The 26,546-nt window shown below is 36.0% G+C and overlaps 1 protein-coding gene and 1 long non-coding RNA gene across 3 annotated transcripts in view; both read right to left on the reverse strand.

Annotated features, from left to right (window-relative positions):
• Positions 1 to 17,657, reverse strand: part of LOC589422 (plexin-A2) — a 102,447-nt gene extending 84,790 nt beyond the window's left edge. The window contains exons 1-2 of the mRNA XM_030983532.1: positions 17,514 to 17,657; positions 2,387 to 2,463 (exon numbers count right to left, since the gene is read on the reverse strand). The gene's annotated coding sequence lies outside the window, so the exon portion shown is untranslated. The remainder of the gene's footprint in view (positions 1 to 2,386; positions 2,464 to 17,513) is intronic.
• Positions 17,658 to 21,319: 3,662 nt separating this feature from the next.
• LOC755670 overlaps positions 21,320 to 26,546 on the reverse strand; it is a 59,942-nt gene continuing 54,715 nt past the window's right edge. For both annotated transcript variants that reach the window (XR_004063836.1, XR_004063835.1), the window contains one exon: positions 21,320 to 26,364. This is a non-coding gene — a long non-coding RNA (serine/threonine-protein kinase A-Raf). The remainder of the gene's footprint in view (positions 26,365 to 26,546) is intronic.

The raw sequence follows: 26,546 nt of genomic DNA on the forward strand, positions 1-26,546 counted from the left end.
AGCTTTTGTGCACATTTGATCTCTTCTCATAATCTCAAAGTATTCATACGGATGATGAAGATTTCAATGACCTACATTTGCAAATGTCAAACTCCTTGTTTAATCAGCTATTTTCGCCTTAACTGAATATCCTGATATTAACTCCAATTACAGTCCTGTATCTTTCATTACATTCATGATGGTTTTCTTCATTCATAAATTATTTTCTTGCCTTTTCTCCTCCTTTATCTTTCTGACAGCCTCTTTTTCTACTTATTATTTTCTTTATCTATGTACGTAATTTCTCAAAATCTACCATACAATGTACACCTGCTTATAAATGCCAGGTATAGAGAACTGTCACAATTTCTACCAATACCAGACTTCAAACACCAAAGAACCATTCAATTTTATTCAAACATACACGCTGGCAAAATACTTTACAAATCTTGTGCAGACAACTGAAAAAAGTACATGTATCAGGAATATTGCAAACAATACAATTAAATCAAGCATTAGTTTAGAAATCCAAAATCACAAAGCACATCCAAACGTGACATTGCAGCAGGCCCAGTCGACTAGGTGGTTATCAAAACATACCCTGTACTATTTGAAGGATGGAGTCTGCATTTATTAAACAAAAAATCATAACAAAACTCATGACAGAAAAGGCAAATTTCCTTTGAAATAGCGTAGCTTAAAAAGTGATATTCTGTGTTTACTCAGATGTCATGCTGTGATGGATTAGTTTCCCCGAGTTTCACTTGATTAGATGTATTCTTGATTTGATGAAATAATGTCAAAACATTGGTTTTCATGAGCAGCTGACTGGTACAGGTCACATGTACTAATATTAGTTCAAACATGAAATTCTAACATAGATAGATAAATTGGGCTGAGCATACTGTAATTCTACAATCTACATCCATTCCTTATGATACTAACTCTTCTGAATATGGTTTTTGAAAAATGTTGAGAAGATTAAATAAAGCCTACCGTTACATGTAAAATTGTAAACATATGCCCTCAATCATTGGTTATAAAATCCATGACACAATATTTTGGCCATATTCTACTAAAATTTAAACCAGAGGGTGGGCTTTAAGCTTTTTTCCAAAGTCAAGTTTTAGAAAATGAAGTTAGTCTGAGGTCAAAGTTTTCCTTTTGTTATACAGATCTCGACCCAGGGTCAGTTTATCCGAATAAGTAGAATACAGACGTTTGTGTCAAATTTCTGTCATGTCTTTATTCCATTTCAAGGAGCAAATATTACCGAAGACAAATCATCAGTAGGGGCAGTTACACTGTCATCCAAACACGCCAAAAAATGCCAAACCGGAGCCTGGCCGCGATGTTACCAAGGGCAACTACGCTTTACCGGCAGACATGCCAAGCCCCAAACATTCCAAAACGAAGTGTGATCTTTTGGCGTGTTTTGGCGTGTTTTGGCGTGTTTGGCAAGTATAACCGCTCGCAGTTGTAACATCGCGATGTTAGGCACGTGACTTCCGGCACTTCCGGATTGTTACCCGCGCTCTTTTAAACCACGTTCTTCCCGTGTGATATTTATAGCATTTCCATCGTCGCGCGTGTTATCCGTTCATTCAGCTCCGTTTGTTCCAATTCCGTTAACTCATCCTTTATTCAATCTTCGTTATTCCCGTCTGGCCATATCTGTCTAGTAGTAGTATTTGAGTGTTTTGTTAGATTAATTAATATGGAAGTGAACAATTCCCATTGGACTGATGATGAGATGAAGTTCTTGATTTCGATGTGGAGGCAGGGAGATCATGAGCTCTTGCTGTCGCCTCATAAAGTACCTAAAAAAACGAGCACGACGATCACTTTCCCTACGACGTCGGCGAATTCTCATAATTCGAATTAACAACGATGATTTTCTTAACCTTCCCATATCGTTTTTACTACTAGATTTCGATTGAATTTGGGAAAACTGAATCAGCAGCCGTAGTCCGTACTTCGTAACTTATCCACTCTTGCCTCAAATACTACACGCGAGATAAACAAAACATATCGCATGCATGCGCATGGGATGTATCGCTATTTAGCTAGCTATAGCGCTAGCTGGAAATTGCGCGCGCTAAAAATCTTATAGCAGGCCGGGGTCAAAGGTCGGGAAGACTGCGCATGCGCATTACCAACCGAAACACGCCAAAACATCGCTGAACAGCTCCGTCGGTGATGTTTCAGCACAAGTGTAACCGGGTGCACGAAACATCGCGACTTTTCAAAATGAGGTATTTGACAGTATAAATGCGCCTATAGGTCTTAGTACTCATGAAACATTCCTGTGGTTTTAAAGGTAGCTGAAACTGTATTTCTGAAACTGTATTTCTGAAACTGTATTTCTGGAACATTTCTGTAGATTACAAAGTGGTTGAAAACTTACATTTCAGTTCTGTTTTCTGAAGCAATGTAAAAGTTGGTTTGGTGTCTAAAGATCTGTCTTCTGACTGCCCCTTTATCCTGAAGAATAAAATGAAAAATGAAAAATTCATAAGATTATGAGAGTACATTTGAAACATTTCATTAATTTCTCATATATTCATGTATGTCATCATGCAAGAGAAAAGAAACTTATTTAGTCTGAAAATGTAACAAAATTTAAAACAAAGGTTACACAATAAATATACAAAAATGGTAGTGGTAAAACAAATCTACAAATGTACTTGGGTAGATACGCAATACCCTTTCATACCTTTGTGTACAGTGTAGAAGTCTTCCTTTTTATAGTTTTTATAGACTTGTTTGATCTGGGGTAATACCAATAAATGAAATCTTCTTCCCACTGTGATGACTGTTTTAAGGATGAGAGAGGGTTCTATTCAACATTACCATGGTTTACATCTAAACAATCCACCCATTGTATTCATTCACAATGCTTTTATTTCCCCAACATCTTAACTTTTCTAGTCCGAGCTGCAAACATTATCCTCTCTCTCTCTCTCTCTCTCTCTCTCTCTCTCTCTAGTCCAACATAGAACAGAGAATCAGAGATGAGAAAGGGGAAAAAAATCACGGCTACAAGACAGACAAGTGAGGGTTTATCTCTTTTATTTCATTTAACCAAAAGGACTCAGCTATCCATTGTACTCCTTTGCTTTGTCCCTTACTCTTTCCCTTTTATTCTATCTCTCTGCCTATTCTTTGCTTTTTCTTTGCTTTCATGGTAGTTTCGCAATACCCTGATTCAGAGCGAGAAGCTCTGGAATGTTAGCAATGCCACTGGTTGCATGCATGGTGTGAGCTGTGCATTTATCGGTTGTGTCATTGTGTGAGCAAATATTGTATTTGAATAGTTTTACGAAAGGGGGCGGGTGTTGGCTTCTTACAGTTTGATTGAAGGAGAAAAAGTTGGGAAGCCATGAGAAACACATCCGGATCTATTGCCCAAGTCTATTTTTGCGTTATTACACATATACAATCGTGCTTGAGTTTCTATTCTTAACAGGTAGGCTAACATTATGAGGTTCAGTATTTTTAGTATTGACCCACGCAAGTCATTATCTAAAGCTCTCGCAAATTTCAGGGATATCAAGATTAGAAAAAGGCTTGTGCTGTGAAAACGATTAATTTACCACAATATATGTGTCACTTTGCAACAATTTCTAGGTTCATGTCAATGTAGAAAATAGTTTATCTTCAATGACTTGCAAAAAGTTTCTGGTATTACAATACTACTGTAGATACATGTACATGTACAGTATACAGGTATGTTGAATGTACGACCAAAATGAATTATTTTAACAGAAAAATATCACAGAATCCTACATGTACCCACAAGACCAATTTTTGTGTAAATCTATTGAATATCCGAAAATGAGTGACAGCTACTCATCAGGAAGCAAGGCCATGTTCTTGGCTTCTTGTATTATACAGACAGAAAAAGAAAAATGTTACTACAAAATGTAATGGTGAATTTGCCTCTATTGTAACTCCTACTTCCTCAAATCCTTAAAAAACTTGCCAATCTCATGTTGGAGTACCATAATGGGCCCCAACTACACCCATTTTGGCACTAACAAACCCATACAAAAAGCATACGCCCAGAAGGGCTTCAAAGGGTCGTGAACCGTTTCAAGTTGAGCTCTCCACAAAAGAGTCATGTCAGCGTAGGTCAAAAACAGAGAGTTTTCTCCTACCTCGTGACCCAATAATAAGAAAGAGGGATCACTTTCAAAGCTTTCAAATACAAAATCTTTGTTGGTATAGTTACAGCAGGCATTCACAAGCACTTAGCGTTATACTCCTTCGAAGGACTTGTTCAATATGGGCCAAAGAAATAGGAAATTATCATATTGGCACTTGAAAATAATGCAGCCTCACTCTCTTTTTCTTCTTCTGTTTTTTGTTCAAGATTTCTTTCTTCCAGGAATTTCGCCATTTACACAAGTTTACTCCTAACAAATCTACATCTCTATTTTCTTCCCGTTCCCTTTACCTCTTTTTTCCACACACACACCGATTCTCTCTCTCTCTCTCTCCTCTCTCATGTTTAGTACTCATAGGTTTGACTGTCCACACCACGCAAGTCTTTCCCCTATGTACTATAACAATTTAATTTTAAAAATACATGGAGCAAAACATACCCATTAAATAAAAATATGAATACTGACTACTGATGTAAGTTGCTATACTCCTGGAAATATTGCTTTTTCTACAAATATCTGTGGTATTCCTAAATCTCTAACACACGGCGGCGACAAGACACACATAAATTGTAAATAAACTCTATGTAGCAGAACATTGAGAGGCCCGTGCATTGGATTCATCCCGACCTCCATCGTCTGAGTGAATAGGGAGAGGATAAAAATAACCTACTGAGCTGAGCAAGCTAGCTCCTTGAACATGGAACATGAGAGGGGTAAGCATTGCACCCCTAGAGGCACAAACAGTAGCCATGGAACACTGTGATCTCACAACAACCTGGTCAATTACCCTCTATTTTTCATCGCCTAAAGAACATTACCCTGTTGAGATACACTGACGAAACCATGACCACAGCCATGACCACAGTGGTGAACAACATAACATGGGAGTGGTGAGAGATAAACATGGGAGTGGTGAGAGATTAAATGTTGTGACCCTCTAAAACTAAAGAGCTCTGGTAAAATAACAGATAAATAAAAGACATAAAACCATCATCATAACTTTCTGATGGCACATCCACAAGAGCTCCTCCAAACACTTTTTTTTTTACACTGGACATAAAGAAGGTAGAACCTACAGACTGTAAAAAGTTAGTGTTTAGACCTGTATATAATATATAGTATTGGACAGCTTAAATAAATTTGTAAACGTCTTATTTATTGTACTTTAAAAAATGACCCTGTGAACTACACTGAAGTAATTCCACTTTCTGAGAACAAAATTAACAAATAGGGTTCCATTTCCATTTTCTGATGTAAATAAATAAACAGATTGAAAGATAGTCACTGTACTTGTTAATTGTTATGTTTGCTGTTTTGTTTGCCATATTCTGCATTTGTCAAATATCAGGTTTTAAAATGGTGTCTGTTTGGAGACAGAAGGGAGATCAGTCACTCATACTTAACACAGCCACATGTATGGTCCTTCTGGCTCTGAACAAACAATATACATGTGTAGTTTATATTTAAAATCCTTACATGTAAAACAGGACATGATCGAAGATACGAGACAGGTGGACAACCTGCCACAGACAAAACAGATGCAATGTCCACAACACAACAACACAGCCACAGCTTGTCTATAACCATTGCATGGGAACCATAACACACATGTATTGCCTAGACCCAGTCACCAAGGCAACAATTCTTTACTCCAATCTTTCGGCAGACATGGAGTCAGCGTCTTCATCATCCAGTCTACAGACTAGGGACAGACACATTGGCCCGACCGAGCTAACTGAAAACTTCCTCCGCATTCATCTGACATTTCTTCTCTTTCATTCACTAAACTTCTAATTCCCATCTGACTAGCAGAGGAGGGAGAACAAACAGCCTCTGCTTTTTTTCTTCGCTACGTGCCTCAACTCCGTGAGAACCAAAGATGAAGGAATATGGATGTCTTTTTGACTTTTGGAGAAACCCTCTGCAAATATTCACACACCTGCATGGCGAGGCCATTGAGCATGGCTGAATGTTCAAAAGGGAATGTCCTTCCATCCATTGTCATCATCTTCCAATATTCAAAAGTGGATATCGAGTTCCACTGTAAACTTCTGTGAAACTTCCCCCTCTCTCCCTCTCTCTCTCTCTCTTGCTCTCTCTCTGTCTTATCTTTGCAATGGCCAACATTATTTAATTTAAAATGTGTAGAAAGGAAGTGACAAAAATTAATATTGGAAGAAAATAATAGCAGCTTGTTGAGTAATGGTTCTAACTTGAACTGTACATGTTTCTCAATAAATACCAAGAAAAATAATCGACTCGCTGTCTGTTTTGACAAGAAAACCACTTTGATGTGATGCCAATTTTTCCATCTTATATTAAAATGGAAAGCTTGAAGCATTTTAATATTGTGGATAGGTGAAAGTCTCCTTTTCTTGTGACTCGGGTTTCTGAATTAAAATTACTGCAATTGCAAAGTGCAATCAATAGTACAGTAATCCATTGTCTGCTATTCCACTTGATTTTGAGGTTACATGAATGTGCATGGCATTTATATTTCAGGGTTACTAACCCTATTCGACTGTATGAGGAAGTGATTGAAGTGCATGGTACGATCACGTTATTTCTCCCAAGTTCACATTACAATAAAGTGCCAAGTTGATGTACATAAACAATGTTTGTATTAATTTAAACAAACCTCACTCTAGTCTCAATCAATAACAAAGCACAGGTGAAGCAAAGAACTTTGCTTCACTAATCAGGACAACCTGATTATAGCATCATTGTTCCTTGTGGACAACAATGGTGGACTAATTGTCCAATCTGGTGGTCCAAATAACTGTCCATTTCATATGGCCTGGGATCTGTAACAATACATTGTAGCTGACCACTCCGAGTCCTAGGCTGGAGGGGTCATTCACAAAAGATGTCCATAGGAATTAAATGGGCAATGACTCTTCCTTGGGACAATGGGGGTGGGTTAGGTAAATGAGATATTTGAGGGAAGGGTACAAGGGGGTATTAATTCTCTGATGCGTACAATAAAGAAGAGGTGAATGCTGGGATTATTTGGGTAGATAATTGGAATAAGGAAGACTCACACTTGAGCTTATACCTTTGTTACATAAACTCAGGTGTGATTCATGGATTATTTTCTCTTGCACTTGTGGGAAACAAACAATGTGTTACAGGGCTTTTCCTTGACAAGTATGAACTGAAAGGCATTCTGTTTGAGGAAAAGCTTGCCTTTTCAAACACTTCCAAGAGCATTGGTCCATACTCATAAGCTCCGAGTTTGGTACTTATGAAGCCATGGGATGGGTCATTCAGTGTAATTTCTTACTCTCCTTTGCCTCGTGGAATCATGGTAATGTATTCCGAGTTATCTTTCCAGAAAAGGCAGAATGATACCATTTCAGCATATACATGTAGGTACACTGTATGCTCTTTCATTTTTCACACTGCAGATATAAGAATGAATATATATCAAAATTGAACTGAATTTGACTATAAATATATATCTCTTTTATATAGATTATAAGTACAAACAAACCAAAACACTGCCTAATTTGTAAATATTATCAGTTAGGATATTGTGCAGCTACATTAATGCTACTCATGGACCAAAGAGTCAAGCAGAGATGCAGTGTTAATTCTCGTAATGGATACCATCAATAAAATCTTTGGCATATATACGTAAGTTACAAATTTGCTATAGTTTTAAAGATCTATCTGGTTGTATTCTTCTAACTCCTTATCATACAGGTACATGTATTTCCATACAGCTTGAGTGTTTGTGTACACTCGAGGGCTGTGGTCATTCCTCACTCCATGCACCTCCAAACAAGTCTACAGAAGGGATTGGAGCCCCTTCCTGCTGGTCCCTTCTCATGGAATGGATGAGGATAATCCTACAGATTTAGCTATTGTCCTAGGATCAAGCTGGACCAGGAATTATTGATTTAGATCTCCAGCCCTGTTGCACTATCAAGTGCTCTCCTCCTTTAGACCCCCCCCCCCCTCCTCCTCTCTCTAGCTCTCTCTCCCCCTTATTTTCTTACCCCCTTCAATTGACACAAATCAAATTGATTGCATACAGTAAAAAAAAACATAACCATTCTTTTTCTTTTAACTACAATTAGGTCCAAGTGAAGTTCTCATTTCATGTTTATTCTAGGAGATTTTAGGACTACCTATTTGTGTTGTAGTTCTACATGTACACGTACATTGTAGTCATTGTGGGTAGAAGGGTAGAAGCCAAGAAGGGCCAACTGGTAGAACCACATGTATCTACATGGGCGTATCAAATACCCAGAAATCCTACGATGTGTCCATTGGACAACATCACAAACCATCCTATCCAAAACATAACTCCCCTTCTTTCCCACTCCAGAAATACCCAACTTTACAATCCAGACCGAAAACACATCCCCTGCATACCACATCCAGGCATGGGAAAAGACCTTGAATAATTGGGTGACCCTAGACGACCTCTCAAATTAGAGGGCAAGACAGAACTATCCTCTGTTCTCTGAACTTGATTGGAGAGCCATCCCTACTTGTCTAGTCCGAAGGCCGGCCGGGCTCTGTCATCGCGCTGGTCATGTTCATTCCACCAGGTAACTCGGTCTCATCACAAAAACATGGCGGAATTCGATGATATTTTTGTATTTCTCACCGAAGTCACCGAACACATCACGCAAGATTTCCTGAAACTCAGAGGAACATGACGACCCTGCAATGCAGCACAAGGCTAAATTTATTCACACCAAGAATTGAAAATTTCTCACATACATTGTTGCAAAATTTAATGATAACAATGGATAGCAAGATGTTACACTTTGCCATTTAAATATACAGAAAACTCATCTCTGTTTCATACTTTTTGTTTGTTTCCTTCCTACATGAAATGCCCTTTCATATTTCCTTCCTCTTACAATGCATGCACAGACGTCACTTTCCCCATTGTTTCATGTCATTCAAAGTTCATTAATAATTTACTTCCACTTCCACATCTATTAGATGACTTCATTATCTCCCTCATCCTTTTCAAATTAAAGATTACTGTACAGGCATACTCCAGTACTTGCTACCAAACCAGTGAGACAGGGACCAACAGGGATTTCCTCCATAACTTTTGTGTTGGTATAATTGAACATTTTGTCAATGGGTTGTACAGTAACTTGTAAATAGTTCTTTTTCAAACTCAATCTAAAATTGTTCTGTGACTTTTGGCCAACATTGTTCACATTCTCTTTCTCAGAATTTCAATTTACTCTGTTATTTTGCATTTATTCCTGAAAAGAAAACTTAGCCACATGTATCAGAGGAAAGTTGTCCTTCACAACATATTGAATAATCTACACCTCAAATTGTGTTCCCTTTCAGCTACACTTCTGGTTTGGGACATTTTCTGCTTCTTTGATGTTCCCGCTGAGTCGTAATATCACTCTCACCAGCACCTGGCTTGAACTTGCATGTAAACAATATCAGGTTTCCCAGCTTTTTTTTCAAGACCAAACCAATTCAACTTTTGAGGCATGGGAACAGAAACGGACACAATCACTGATCGATAAAATCTGTTTAGAGCCGGAATGAATGCCCTTTACATGTATATTAAGCTCTCAAAACACATTACGAATTTTAATGAAATGTACATATACATCTACACAACCTGCTGATCCTTTGGGGTTTTTTACCAGTAAGTTAACATTTTTTTTTTCTCTCTCCAAAATTGATTAATGATGTCAAGATTCACAACTACATGCTTCAAGAACAGGTACGGTATGTTTTATTAAAACTATGTCAGACCGTCAGTCAATCATAAGAGAATCATTTCTTCTGTGTTCTTAACTATCAACGAAAAGCTCAAGGCAGTAAAATCATGAAAAACTGGAGATGAACATACTCTAAAATTGCATTACTATGCTGTAATTGTGTTTCTACCAAAAATGTCTTCTCATCTACCGGTACATGTATTGCATTCAAATTTGACACTTCACACAATGAGAGGCAGCAATTCAAAAAAGCAGGAGACTTCTTTTCTTGCTTTTGAACTCTGAAACACATTCCATGTTACACGTAGGCCAGGCCAAAAAAATACTGCTTTTAAAGTTAAACCATGCTGGTCTCACGATGGCTAAATTTGAAATCAAGACTTCTTGTTTCCGCTCCTTGCGATTGCATTACCAGACATGATGTGAAAGACAGCACTGGTAACCTACAAAATGTTCAAAATATCCATCACTTTCTCACCCTTTCTCCGTTACATTAAAAAGCCGTGTTTTCATTATGCCAACATAGGCAATGACTTTTTATGATCAGAAAATTAAGTTAAAATAAAATCTTACAATATTGACGATATATATCTTCATGTAGGACTCTCTCTTTCTCTCTTTGTCTCTCTCTCTCTCCGTCTCTCTCATTTTTCCAATTCGAGTATTGATTCTCTGTGATTGTGATTATGTTGCACATGTCTAGGTAATAGTATCTTAGCACTGATCATGAATGGGAGCTATTCACAGAATGTTGATTCGATTACCGACCTGTCCTGTAGCCTAGAACTTCCCAGCATATAGAGCAATACTGAGGAGCTAAGGATTCTCCTCACATTTTGTCATTTTCCTACTTTGATATTAAGTTTAAAATTCTTACTTGACCTCTGTTAAAGCAGGGATTATAAAAGAGAGAGTTGGTTTACTAATATGAATAGTTTTTTTTTTAAAGCAAGATGCTTGGTTTCATTGCACTATTAAAAATACATAAAAAGTGAAATAAGAGCTACAGGTGTATATAGTTTTGTTTTCAAGTCAGGAATTGTAACATTTGTCATGTTTATTTTTATTCTATTTTCTATGCCAGTATCATTGAAGCATGTGAAATGTACACTTTCTTTCAGTTTCATATGTTTCACTTTTAAATACTGTAAAATATTTAATTGTAAACTACAATTGACTATCGTCTCCCACATCAAATTACATAATATACAGTAACCATCCAAAGGAAAAGAATTTAATATACAGATATTATTTTTTGTTTTGCTTCAGTAGAACTTGCAAAACGTGAAAGATTCCAAATTAATCCAAGCTCCCACATCTTTACCAGAAAAAAAAGTGACCACAACTTTCAAATAAAATTGAGAATCTGGTAATGGTTCACTATTTTACAATTTCCATAAAGCACTAAATACACACCACAGGCTCTCCTAAAGATCGTAAGGTCTAAAGGTCACCAATCCAGCCTTTCTCAATCCTTTTATTTTGGTGCCGTGGGAAAATGACCCAGTCAAACTCTTTTTATTGAAAAGGTTCTCAAGACATTGGGACTATACTTGGGAGGGCAGGCAGTGGTAGAAGAGGTACACACTCCGCACCCCCTGCATGTATGAAGCAGTGCTAGATTGGTATAGTGTGGACGACACACACACACACATACATTTGCAAACAGAAACCAGTCTGAAAGTCAATAGAACCTGTTGGTTGATTCATGGTGAGCAATACTTGCTTCAGAAAAGAAAACAGTAGTCTTCAATAAACTCTTCTTGTCATTTGTACTGGTCACCCTTGAATCTGAGGGAAACAATACATCACACAAACATGTATGGTATTGATTATCCATAAATGACATGCAGGCTGGCTCACTGGCTTTCATGTGTACATGAACGTGCTAGACTACTAGTTGTGTTCTCAATCCAAAATCTTCTTTTTTTAAACTAATGTTTGTTAATAGTTTCCCAAACCAGGCATAAGCCTGACAGTGAGTCAATGACACTGCTATGTACATTTAATTACTGAAATCTCGAATAAAGTACACCTGCAGTATGAAGTTGTTGCCAATTTCAAACTGTACATGTAATCAATCTCATATGTAAAAGTAAAATGCATAGAGTGTAAAAGTGGTCTGAAAAAACAGACTACAAATTTAGAATTTCCACAAATTCTAAATCTAGTCAAATTAGTCAAGAGAAATTGTAGAGAACACAGGAGTCTTGAAAAGAAAATCCAGTGCATTGTGAGGAATTTCTGAGGTGAAATGGTCCGTCACTTCCACACCCTATTGAAGAGCCGAAAAATGGTGAGAAACTGGGCATGAACTGGTAAACTTGACTCTCCCTGATGTCAGATTCTATTAAAAAGGTGTTGATTTGGAAAAAGAAGAACCACAAATCAATTTTATTGTACCGGTATGCTGAGATCTTAATCAGACACAACCTAATTATTTCTTGCAAGAAAAAAAAAGAGAGAGATACGAATGGGATAGCTGAAGTACTGAACCAAGACAGAGTGCTCAAAATTTTAAATACTAGTGTTAAGAGCCTCACAGGCATAACAACAAGTTTGATCTTTATGTCACCTATCATTGTAACGGCTGATTCTTAACCCATTTTCTATGGGAACCGATTTGTTCCATGTACAGGTATCAAGCTTATGGGAATGATAGAATTCAAGAACCATTAGTAATATGAACCACACATTATAAGTACTTACGATTACCAGAAAATAAATTCATAGATATCATGCTTGTAATAAAATCCAGGAAATTTAAAATTAGCAAACAAATGCCCATGAATACATACATGTACGGTGTGTCACAGGAATAAAACATATCATCTGGTGAGAGCCAGAAGGGCATTCAATTAATTAATTACATTAAAGGGATAGAGGTTAGTCAATTGACACTATCCCCTCCTTGCTCTGACTCTGGCTCTCTCTCCCCTCTCTCTATCTCTCTCTCTCCCTCTCTCTATCTCTCTCTCTCTCAGCTGACAACTACAGTACATCTTGTAACCACAATGACTTGCCTGTTGATACATCAACTTTCAGCAAACAAATTTATCCAACTTTTTCGAAGAAATAATAATTAAAAGATATAAAAGTGAAGCCTGAGAACAAAATGCATATTTGATTGGTAAGTTTCACAGTCTGCCTAGAGCTATACATGTGACAAGTTCCGGTAGAGTTGGCGACCTTGCTCAGCTGGAGTGGGCTGGGCTTTGGTTTCGGGGCTGGATTTCTTCTCCAAACTCAGCATGTCTGCCCGCAGTGAACTTGGACCAAATGTTCACCCCGAGTTTAGGATTTCTCAGCATTGGCGTCAATGAATTCAGAGGCTCAACATGTGTGAGAGCTACTTCACTTGGTTAAAATGAAAGTATTTAGGTCTTCAGGCCTTGTCTTTGAGACTTCAAGATATTACATTAATGTACGGAACCGTCATTTAGGCTACAATGATGCAAAGCACAAGTGTCAAGTGACATAAAAAATGTCTCCAAAAACTGAAAGCATTATATATTTCTGTACATAAAGATATGGTTCGTCATTTCAAAGCAAGTACACCAAATAGATTATGGCTTCCATAATCACTCTCACTGCAGTATGGGTATACATGTACTATGAGGGGTATTATATGAGGGGTATATAATATGAGGGGAAATAACCTCTAAAGAAAATCATATCCTTCCTTCTGTACAGTTTCAATTACAATGAAGTTTTAAGTACTTAAAGTACATTTTGTGAAAGATTTAGTATTTGGGAATTACCTATTTGATAAAAATGGACAGACAACAAATGCAATTTCAAGGAAATAAGCATTCCCGTGAAAATCAACACCACTATTAGTAAGTAACTACAACTGTAATGACAGCATTATTGTAATGTGTACCTTTCAAAAGGAATACATGTTCTCTCTTATGTTTACGTTAATTAATTACTTACTGTTTCATTGTCAGGACTCAGGAGTATTCGAAAGTTATTGTCAATTCAGTGAATTAACCACTCTAGAAATGGCAGTATCAAACTACAGGTAGTGATTGTAATTCAAATCTGAATTCCTGTAACAGACGAAAGATTCCCACATGTTCATTCATATTTATACCATTTTATATTGATTAACACAGACATGTCTCCACCGTAACTGCTTTTTCATCCAATTTTTCACACAATATGCAACCATGTGTGTCATTTTGGAGGAAAAAAAGTACAACCAATGCTAAAAATACAATGTTTCATTCTTTTATTGTCAAGCTAAGTTCAGTAGACCTAAACAACAAATAATTGATTCCGAGGACACTGAAAATTAAGTGCTTGCATTTTTGTAATATTTCACAACAACTGCAGTTTCAATACACCGGTAACTTGTCGGCAAGTCTACGATAGATGTATCAACCTTAAATTTTTGTAAGTCACTGTTTCTCCGATAATGATACTGAATCTTATCAAGACCTTGTTGAACAACCTTCAAGGGGAAGTCCATCCTGATATTAAGTTGGTTTTAATAGAAGCAGAAAATGAGAGAAACAGATCAGTGAGAGTTTAAACAAATTCTGATGAAAAATAAGAAAGTTATTAATGTTAGAAGGTGCAACTCTACAACCACGTCCACAACTATATTTTTATATTGAAACTTGAGAACAAATTGGGAAACTGATCTGGAAAAATTCATGACTAAAGTCTAAGTTTTAAAATCATTAGTGATAATTCAAGGAAATGGCAGTATCATTTAACACCACTCTAAAGATTCAAGTAATAGGGGATTACCATGTAATTCAATCAATTCTAAGGTTTTCAATTATAGATTGCCCAGATTTATATGAAACCCTTATTTTCAATCTCAGCTCCATCAATAAAACAAGTCCAGACATGTTTGAATTCCTTTCTCCCAGGCCATTCACTCTCCCCTTATCCATCCCCCCTTCCCCAATCCCAAGGCTGTGAAATAAGCTTTGCAAACTATTTGCTCTCCTAGCTAATCCTCAAATTGGACCACCACTCAAAACACCACATGTAAGGCCTGCACACACCTGTAAGCTATCCTATACATAGGTACATGGGGGGCCAATTACCTCGTGCTTCTATTCGCTGACCATTCCCACACCACAGAAAAGTAAGGACTGCATCTTGAACCAGGGAGGTGAGACTTTAAATGGAGATTCCGTCTCGAAAGAATTTCCCAAGGGAAAGATATTCAAGATTAACTTGGCTTAACAACAAGTAATTTAACCCTCTTCAGCCATCAAATCCATCAACAGCCGCCCTTATCAGACCACAAATGCCCTCTGGCGATCCAAATGTTACGAAGTGTTACGCAACGCGGCCTGCTTCCCTAAGCTCTCCAAACACTTGGTCGTAAAAAAAAGGCTTTGAAGCCATGCGAGTCACCGAGAAAATGACGTCATACTCATTGAAGATGTATATAGCTATAACAGACAAAAATACAAAATTGACAACTTATGGCACAAGGCAACCTTCTATTGGTTATCAAATGCTTTCGCTGTGCTCGGATAACTCTTCTGAAGCCGTAGCCATCTGAACCAGCGAAGTCGACCAAGGAAATCGTGAGTTAGAGTGAATGCAAGTTTCTCATCATCATCACGTTCTCTTCTAATTATTGACATTTTCCGAAAGTTTCCGAAATTTTTACATAGCTAGGAAGGTAGTCCATAAGTTTATCTCTTAAACTAACTAAATGAAACTGTGTTGTATATTTGCGCATTTGGTTTAATGAGGGTTAGAAGTTGTCAATTCATCACCACTTTTCACCCCGAGTACGGACCGGCGACGCGAAAGCCGCCGTGCTCGCTGGGCTGTACATGCTGGATGTTGTTGGTGGAAACACACATAGCTGCATTACTACCCTGGCCGTGTCTTCAAAGTTGTGCTATTGATTCTCAACATTTCAAACACCACTGTACAAAACTCAACTGATTTTTATTCAAAGGCAGTACTATAGTGACGATTGATGACACCTAAAGAGCATTAAAATACAATTTGTTCAACTTTCTGATGTTAGAAAGAATAATTTAAAAATTAAAATTGTGAGTCTACTGTGAAACTTGCCGATCAACCGCATCGGGATGATTATGTGCATTTGTACTGTATGTTGTGAGTGTATTGACTATTCATGTATTCAAATGCTGCCTATTTACATGGAGCGGCCTACGCATTCACGATGAAACCATTTAACCGTACATTCTGGTTCGCTGCAACGAATAAGATTTTCCGTTGATGGAATTTCACACGTGCATAACTTGTATTGGTCTCCAACTTCCCATACAAGAATCAAATCTTCCTCAAAATCAGTCAGAAAGTCTAAATCGTCGCCTACCAAATACTCTTCCCTACTGTACGCCGCCATTTTTGTCGATAGCAGCCGATGTGTATTTCCAACAATGCATTTCGCGAGCCCTATGTCACTCAGTTTCGGGAGTGAGATTTACGAGCTGTGCGGTCCGGGTGGGGGATTAAGGGGATTATGATAGGGGGAAAAAAGACTCTCGGTGCAACGGACTGCTTCAAAGGGCCCTCTTAGATGCGGAATCCATTTAACTCACATGCCCTGCTTGAACCATGCTTGACCCAGTGAGATGTGACATCTCCATGCTTGAACACCATACACATGAACCTCACTAGTCCAACACAAAACGGTGTACTTGTTTTACAACGGGTCAACAGAGAACTTTTCTTCCCCCCCCCCTTTTATCAAGCAAAAATTGGCAGTCCAACAAATCCATATTTCTCTTTGAAACTGAAATTCTTTCATGAAGTCATGGATTTTCATTCAATATCAAGACAAACTAGGAGATTCTAAATGCCCTTTAATTAAACTCAATTTTGGGCATCATTTCTGAACTTACACTGAATTTCATCTTTTCTCATGAGAATAAAAGTTGGATGAAGTTTTGCAATAAATTAACAACATATCAACATTGCAATGATTGTATATATGCCAATACTATAGGTAATAAACTAACAAAGTAGCAATTACATTATGGATTGGTGGTACTGATAATGGATAAGTTAACAAAATTATTTCAATTATAATATTCACTCATGCAATATGCCACTCAACCTTCACAATAAAACATTGGTAAACTAGTTATGAAATCACACCCATAAACTAGTCTTTAAATTGTTTAAAGAACATATTTTTCATTTCCAAATCACATCGATCTTTAGCAATACAGTAGTAATATAAACAAATTACAGGGGCACTAAAACCATACTCGATTGATGCCAGACGCTAATGTTTGAGTTCGACATTTCATTACTGGCTCTTCATCAGCTGATTAACCCCAATTTTCTACCACCATGCCTACACTAAAAATGTGTTAACATGCAAACCAAAATCTACATCTACGATTCCATAATAAGCCCACATCAGTTACTCCCTATTCCAAAAACATGTCTCCATTCCCCTATTGAGTCAGAATAACAAAGTTAGATCAGTTACCCAAAACGTCAAATTCTGAGAAAGAATGTGCGACAATAAAGAAGTAAGCGTGGGAGTCCAAATCGTCAGAGGGTGCACTCGTTACTCATCAGCGGTGCAGTGCCCGCAACTCTGACGCGATAACGCTCCCTGTCAGAAAAGAACTTAAACATGGTATTTTGCTTGAAAAATAGGAACAGGATTGAAGTAAAAACTTACCCTCACATAGAACTATATCCAACTATTCTCCTCAAGAGTGTTTGGCTGTAAAATATCCACAAGTACAATATAAGAAGGTAAGAACAAGTTCCATTCGCTTAGGAACTAACGTACGGGTAACGGGCTTCTTGGACGAGGATTTTAACGTGTGTTACGACACCCAACAAGCTTCCAATGCGGTGGGTGTGCGTAGCGGAGCGAAGTAGTCGAATGCACCTGATCGTATTGTGCAATCACGGGGCTGCATTGAGTTACTTATTCCACTATACAGACCCTGTTTGGCAATTCAGCAAAAGAAGGAACAATTTGTTGAGGAAATCATACTTGCAAGGATTTTGTACGTATTTTGTTTATCATCCATTGGATATTAGAATAGCTTTAAGCTTGGTATTCATTTCACTCTAAACATTTCGAACAAGAAAAGTGAAAATATAATAATTTTAGGTAGATAAAGGGGACGAAAGTAGACTATGCATCAACAAACTTATGCATCAACAAACTTTGAACGAATACGAAAACTACTGCGCTCTGACTGGCTTCTGTGTTCGTCAGCTCCAATGAAGTCAACTCGGTGGTAGAAACAGAATGTGTTACAGCGCCATCTGCAGAAATATACAAGACAGGTACCCATCGGATATAAATATCCTGTCGTGGTTATGAATTCACAACTAAAATTGTATTGCTTTCAGGTTAAACTAAATAAACCACGACCCTGTCTGATAAAGAATCAAAGATATCGCAGTTGATAGATTTGAATCAATTGGATATCTATATAATTTATGAGAGATAGGAGGTTGTAGTTTTTCGACAGTATTGATTGGAGGACTTTGCTTGATCTGGACCAATCGCCGGACCAATCGTAACTCTTTAAGAAAGCGTCCAGGCATTAGTTCATCCATGCTTTTATGTTTCCACGAGTGATAAATGTCAGAATCCTTCCAATTACCTTATTTACATAATTTTTAAATTTTACAGAATGTGCGATTCGAAACAGAATATTTGTAAGTTTGTCAACATGTAAACCTGTTTATATCCAATTAGGGCTAATGATAAAAATTGCTTCTGACTTACCGGTAAACAAACAAAATGTGGCTTTCTGGCATTGGCATAAAAAAAAAGAACAATACAGGGTGAATGATAACAATTGCTTTTGACTTAAACAAACAAATGCGGCTTTCTAGCATTGGTGTAAAAACAGAACAATACAAAGTTCAACTTTGAGGTTATATGATTGACAGTTTTTCTACTTTGATTTACTGGTAGTTCCCAGTATATGATTGGAAACCACCTCTGAATTAGACCAATAATTTTGAAATCCAAATCCCCCATATTTCACATTTCTGTTAAGTAGAGAACATTTGTTACTCCTGTAGTTGCTTGATTTTAATCTTCTTTCTTTTGATACAAGGTCATTATCATTGATGTTACTAGGTTACTATGTTGTTATCATTATTATGTGATTAATTTAATGGCGGGATATTTTATTAACATTTGAGGCTTACTCTCGTTGTTTTTCTGTATTCGTTCCTCTTATTTAGGGAGTCCAATGTTGTATATACTTTTGTTTTAAGTACTTTTGTAGACCTGATTATGTTTTTAATCTTCAAATTTGGATAGAAATTGTTCTTTATTATTGTTATATTCTCGGGAATGTGAATCACAAAACAAATTAATGAATACTTATTAATTCTACCTTGAATCACATGGACAGTTTTATCAGGATTACCCCTTGCCATTGGTAATTCATACAAAGACTATTATATTTTACTTTAAATTTCTACCATAATCTTAGTTCAAACTTTATGTAAAATATTATCATTATTGTATTTATTTATATTTACTACTTATATGTATATCGATTTCATTTTTTAATTTTTTTAAATTTTTTTTATTGTTATGTAAATCTTTTTTAAAATAATCAATACATTTTTTTTTTTAATCCCTAAATGTATCAAAATATTGGTCAGTAGCATATCTAAATGTTGGCTTCATAGGGAAAAAGTTTGGATATGCAATTTTGAAATGATGGGGGGGGGGGGGGGGTCTGAATGGGATTAAAATGTAGTCTAAGTCTACCCCCTTCTCATCTAATGCCACATATAACAAATTATTATTATTTTTCACATAGTATCAGCAATGATATACATTTTTCTCTTTATCAAAGTCACAATTAGTTTGCAATAAGATTCTTTTTAATTTAGTCTTTTAAATTTACAACATGTGAGCCCATATATTACTGCAAAACAAAAAGGTTTCTGTGGTAACATCTTGCTTATTGGCTGTAAACAGTTACCAAAATACATTTTCAATTCCCATGAATCAGTGGAACCCGTGGGGTGATTCCATCAACTAAACAATGTTTATAGGACTATATTCTGGATTTCCATGGCTAGACCAACGTGGGTTACATTCAGGTCACAGATTGGTCAAATGTCAACTTAGGCCAAACGATCCCATTTTCAAAATACACTTTATGTGTTTACTAGGCATAAATATGCTGCTACAGATACATCTCAAATAGTGAGACAACCCATTTTTTGGGTTTTTGGGGCATATCCAATGACACCATTATCTCTTGCTATTATCATTATCATTATTATTGTATTATTATTATTATTATTATTATTATTACCGTTATCATTAATGTTATCATTGTTACATTATCATTGCTGTTTATGTATGTGTTAATTGATTGGACTAATTTTAAATTCATCAGAGGCAATAATTATTTCAATGTTAAGAATGGCATTTTTTGCATTTTATATTTGTCAGCAAAATGTAAATTTGATGAACATTTTTTCTTTATTCCATTAAATACACCAGTACTTATGAGCCATAATTATAAAAAAAGAAGGAAATTTTAAACCTCTATTCAAAAGAAGAGACTATAAAAATTGGACAGCTACTATCAAGTTAATATAAGTTAGATACAGAGGAGTATAAAATATAAAATACAATGAATTGGGTAGACGGATAGAATGAATATTTGTAAGTGAAAGGATGAGGAAGAGGTCACAGCCAAAAATTCAGGAGCCTGGCTTTTAAAGCTAACTGTGACATGAAATGTGCTACCTGTGGGGCCGTCAAATATTGACATTTAATCCACCTAAACCTGACTGAATTGGATATATTTTAAAGTTGTTTTGCAAGGATTTTTTGCGTAAATATTTGGAAGGAATTTGTCAAGAATACATTCTAGATCCCTCTCCACCTCCCAAGATAGAAAACAACAGAAATAGATGAAGAGGGAGTGGTATACAGATACAGAGAGAGAGAGAGAGAGAGAGAGAGGCAGGGAGAGAGAGACAGGGAGAGAGAGAGAGAGAGAGAGGGGGGGGGGGGGGAGAGAGAGAGAGAGAGAGAGGGGGGGGGGGGGGGGAGAGAGTAAAGGTAAGAGAATGAGCAGGTAAAAACAGATACAGAGAGAAAGAAACAGATAGAGAGAGTGATAAAAAGAGAGACAGAGACGGAGAGAGATGAAACAAATTGAGTAAAGAAATATAGAAAGAGATTGAATGGGAGGGGGAATGGCAGAAATGAGGTAGGGCAACATAATGAGAGAGAGAACAGAGAGCGAGAGAGAGAGAGAGAGAGAGAGAGAGAGAGAGAGAGAGAGAGAGAGAGAGAGAGAGAGTGAGAGAGAGAGGAAAAGGGGGGGGGGTAGCTGTATTGATGGAATATTATATTCCATCAACATTTTGTCATATACAAAGTCCTACACGAACAACAACAAAAAAAAAACAGCAAGAAAAAAACATTGAGAAGAAAAGCAAGAGTGAAAACAAGGAAAACATACACGAGTCTTTAAGAGTGCATTTACAATTTGAGAATTTAATTTGCAAAATCAAAGTCAACCATGACAAAATACTTGCATTAAAAACTTTACAATGTCTGTTGTTCACTCTTCCTTACAGAGCGATAAAACTAATTGCTGACATAGTAATCATACAAAAGAAGGCCATTCCTTTAATTCTTGTAGTTTAATTTACATTGTATACATGATGACACAAATAAAACAAACAAGTAAATAAATTTCATATGGAAAAAAAATCTTGGTTTCCTACAAAACAGAATCTGTACAGAGCAAATAAATTGTTTTATTATAGTAATATAGCAATATTTTACACACAATGCTCATAAACCTATACATCTGTCAAATACTATCAATACGTCTTTAATCTTTTCAGTTCATACAATACAATTTCCATGTTAATTTTCATTTGTAATATGCACATACATAAATTTGACGTTAGTTTGTATCATTATTACAGCATTATTAAATAGAAATAGTTTCTTTGTTTCTCATCAGACAGTAAGATTTACATTCGGTCTCAACAGTGCATGTATTCAAAGTAAGTACAAATATATATAGATATATATATTTTATTTATCTCTGTCAAGTCCACAAAACAAAAAAATTGATTTGGGTCGTGCAATAATGTAGCCATTGAAATTTCTGAAAAAAATAACACAATTACATAAAAATCAAGAAATACAATTAATGATTAAATAATACAAACATTGACAATCAAGAAAAATAACATCTGTTCTTAAAAACATGTACTCCTCTTTCTAAAGCATTTTTTCAATCATCTCCATTAGAAGTGATAATCATCTCCTTTCCGTCCATTTGTCCAATTTATTTTCTACCATTTGTCCATTGCAAACACATAATCCCAACACATTCATACAATCTAGCATAATTTCCATCTGAATTAAATATTCAATAAAAAGAAAGTTACAGACAAATTAAAATGACCATCCCTTAGGTAATGAGTTGCTTATTCTCCAGGATTTGAACCATGTTTAAAGGAATACCAAAATAATTCAAAAGAGGCAATGCTTTTTAGTGCATTTTAAAATCCTCTGTTGTCAGGGATATGTATAGAAAGTGAACTTACTAATTTGGATTGTCATGGAATTCGGCCCAATCAACAACGAAACTAGTTTACACAAAAGAAATAAAAGAGATTTCTGTATTCGAATATTCCACAATGTCTTTGCGATGGATGATAGCATATTAACAAGAGAGCATACTAGCGGCTATTTCACCTCAAATATATTTGATAAAGTTTCTGTAAGTGTTGAATGACTTCTTGTGCACTAATACTTAATTCTTAATTTGCAGACAGAGAGCAATTTATGCAGTGTCTGAGAAATGTCTGCAGTGCTCTGAAATATGTGTGCCTTAGATGAGTGAAAATCAGAGTGGCAACATTTTTCTCTTGACACCAATTCCTCTTTAGTTACTGCAAAATAAATGTGTGTGCAAAATATGTTGAATGCATTTGAAGGTAATGCCACTGACGTATGTGCTTACTCCCATTGTATTAATATTATACAAGTGCCATCATTGATAAAAGTATATTTTTAGTCTATACACAGATATAAATAATTTGAGTCATGCCAACTTAGCTTCCCATTGTTAACAAAAAGCAACTTAGGGTAAAATAATTGATTCAACCCATAATTTACCAAATTAGTCAAGATAATAACTTAAAATTCACCATAATTTAGTGAGTTTCTCAAGATATGACTGTGAGAAATATAAGAACCCTTGTTCATCTACAAATAAGGCATGTTTTTCTTCTTCTGAATTCAAATTTCATTGATTTATTTTTCACAGACCCTATCACAAACACTCCTTATGAAAATTGCTGGTGTGAGAACAGTGAATCCACTCTGTCTAGTGATCTGCACCATTCAATTGAATAAAATAAAACGTTTCTTGCATTAAATATGGAATAAATAAAATGATAAATACCAAAATACATCAAGACCATAATGGGTTGTGCCTTAGCATGGCTACAGAGAAAATTATTGAAATATACATAAAAAGATAACACTACCTAATCTGCTTTTCAATTATAGGTATTCCAATTACAATATGCAATTTTGTTTATCAAATGTACTTTTACAATGTAGAATTTATTATGCCTCTTATTAAATACAAGAAAATGTGATGCTTTTATAATTTCTGCTGTTGGTCTTCGATAAGTTATGGGGAGTAAGTTTTGAATAAATATAAACGATTTGAATTGGACCAATATATCTCTAGATGGGAAGCAATATGTGACACTTCCCATAATTAAAACCTATTCCTAAGTGAGATGTAATGGGCTAATGATGTATAAAAAGAGATAAATATAGAACAGACAGAAGTCAGATACATTTCATGCAGTGGGTAGATGGATCACAACACAGAATAAAAATAGATGCTTTCTCTCTCTCTCTCTCTCTCTCTTTCTTCCCCCCTCTCTCGCTCTCTCTACTCTCAAATATTTTCAAAATCCACGCAATATTGGGACCAGCCCAAATCTATAAGATATCAGATTAAAGACAAACTAATATTCATTCCAGAATGCTACTTCAGTAAATGTACACACAAGTCTGATCTACATACAATACATGTAAAATACATTACACACAAGATTAGAAAGTCTATTCGCAGTCATGCTTCTACACAAGCAGGCAAGTCTGAATGCCTCATTATTTTGTAAGAAAATTTCTCTAAGAATTGAGAGATAAATATTGTATTTGGAATTAGGAACACCATCTGTGGATAAATTATGCACGATCATATGTACATTATAAAATGTAGAGGGAAAATATTGTTTATGTGTTTTCAAGGCAATTAATAAAAATTCAGTCTTACAATTGTGTCCTCTCTCTTATTAAAAATATTTTAAGAAGTCCTTTTAGAAAACACATTGTAAATTGTGCTGTTATCATTTAAAAAGTGTGTTTTCATTATTTTGTAGATTACTTTTTTTCTTTTTTTCGTCTTCTGGTGCTAACATTGTGGGATTGACTTTGAGCCATGTTGATGAAAATGTCAGGTTAGCACAACTTTCAAATTGAATCAGAAGCAGATAAAACCAAATTAAATTTAACACTCAGACTCACTAAGTAGTATGCAGAAGTATGAATGTATAAATGATGTTGGAGTTAATAATACAAAAATAAAGTGCAACTTGCGATGACAAAGAGATCGTAGTAAAGTGTAAAAAGGTCAAAGTCTGACTCATGCTGTAATATGGTATATGGGCGCATCAGCTATCAACAGAGTCTAAAAAATGGACTTCGAAATAAATTTAAACAAATGATAACCCTAACTCTATTCTAGATGTCAATTTAATTCAGAATGAAAAACAGTGTCCGAGGATTTATAATCATTAATTATGTTGAAGAATACATAAATCCAATACAGAAAATATAGTTTTGTCTCTTTGTGAGTTCAGATTTGGTGCAGTATACTGCAGATAGGTTGCTTCTAAAAAGCAGTGTGTTCAGATCAGGCAAAGAGATGTGTTTATTAGATTCATCATCATCATATATAGACAGATGTAAAATCTGTGTTTGATAAATGTCAGTTGTATGCATAAGCAAGCACATGTAGGGTGGTGGGTATATAAAAGAAAAGTTCAGCAATGACAGTGATCTAATCATGATCATGGGCTCATAATTAATTTTCAAATGCTTACATATTTGTGGACCATCTCACACAGTGACTGAATATGAATTTTGCATTGCTAAGAGGACACATAATTCCTCTCTTTCCTGATGAGATAAGAGTATATAAAAACATGTGCCAAAGGAGGGTAGACTTTCAAACAAATCATGAAAGAAATGGATGTCCCTTACCACACCTAAAAATTGACAGATATATATTTAATGTGCCATCACGTATGAAGCAATGATTCCTGGGTGCCTGTTCAGTACATCTTGAAGATTTTTACAATTCATTTACTATTACAATCCACTTTCCCCTGCATTCACTATTTTTTAAAGTTTAACTTTTGAATTCAACAATATACAATAAATCTCAAAACTTAGCATCTTCTGTATTAGTGAGCCTTGACCTTACTAATCTACATACATACATACATACATGTTCAGTATTTCGTATATATGATCTACATGAAACGTTTGGATTCAATAAAATGCGTAGGGTGTGTGTGTGTATTTTTCTCTAAGACTTGAATATTGATAATTTCATGATAAAAATCTACAGATGTGCTGCATTTCGATGATTTCTTTCCTGTCACAGCATATCCTAACACTTGCGTCCTCTCAGTTTGGACGATTGCAGTGTTCCGTCATACAGAAACAGATCTGTCTCCTTCTCTTCATCTTGCCGGGTCGCAGATTGCCTATTGTGTCGGTCATAAGGCATTTGCTGTAGTATTCAAATTCCATTTTCACTTTAGGATCCATGCACCATTATTTCAAAAAAATCTCTTAAATCTCTTACACAATGTCTTCCAGAAGATGACTCGCAAAGTGTTTCATCTATGATGTGCATCATCTTAACTTGATTTGTCAAATTTCACATAATTATGTTGCATGATGAAGCAGAGTTCTTTCAATATTCCACAAATTTCATTTCATATTCTCCATCATGATAGCTAAGTTCCTCTGTTAGGTAGATTTCTGTGGTAGTTGACATTAGCTCCTGAAGAATGCTGATTCATCATCCTTTCCAGGCTTTTATTTCTACCACTAATCTGTCACTAGATTTCAAGATATGTTCTGTCTTCATGTTCAAATGTCATACAAGTCATCACATTATACCCATTTCCACAGTTTGGGGTATAGATAGTCGATTGTCCATTTAATTGAAAAGTGAGAAGCCAAGTCGCTTCGCTTCGTTTGTTCACAGCATAAACTGTCATCATCCACGCATGTCAAATGGGAAGACAGCAAATTGGCTTTGAATGGGGGTCTTGGGGGAAGGGCAGTACATGAAATCGTCTGAATGTAACCTCGCCCGATTTAGCGACGAAGGTTCCGATGCACTGCGGTGGATCTTCGGTAGCTGCCTGGCCAAGCTCTCCAACGCTGCCAAAACCTGCACAGGGACATAAATGAAAGAGGAATGATCTTCAGTCATCTCAAAAGGAGCAATATGTACTATTAACTGTATCTATTCAACAGGTAGTCAAGGGTTATTCCTTAAACATAGTTTATGATCTAAATGGTTTACATATGTTGTGCTCATATACAAATGAAGGGTACCGTAAATCTCCCTGT

This window comes from Strongylocentrotus purpuratus, unplaced genomic scaffold (assembly GCF_000002235.5).
Source record: "Strongylocentrotus purpuratus isolate Spur 01 unplaced genomic scaffold, Spur_5.0 spur5_contig_829, whole genome shotgun sequence".
Lineage (NCBI taxonomy): Eukaryota > Metazoa > Echinodermata > Echinoidea > Camarodonta > Strongylocentrotidae > Strongylocentrotus > Strongylocentrotus purpuratus.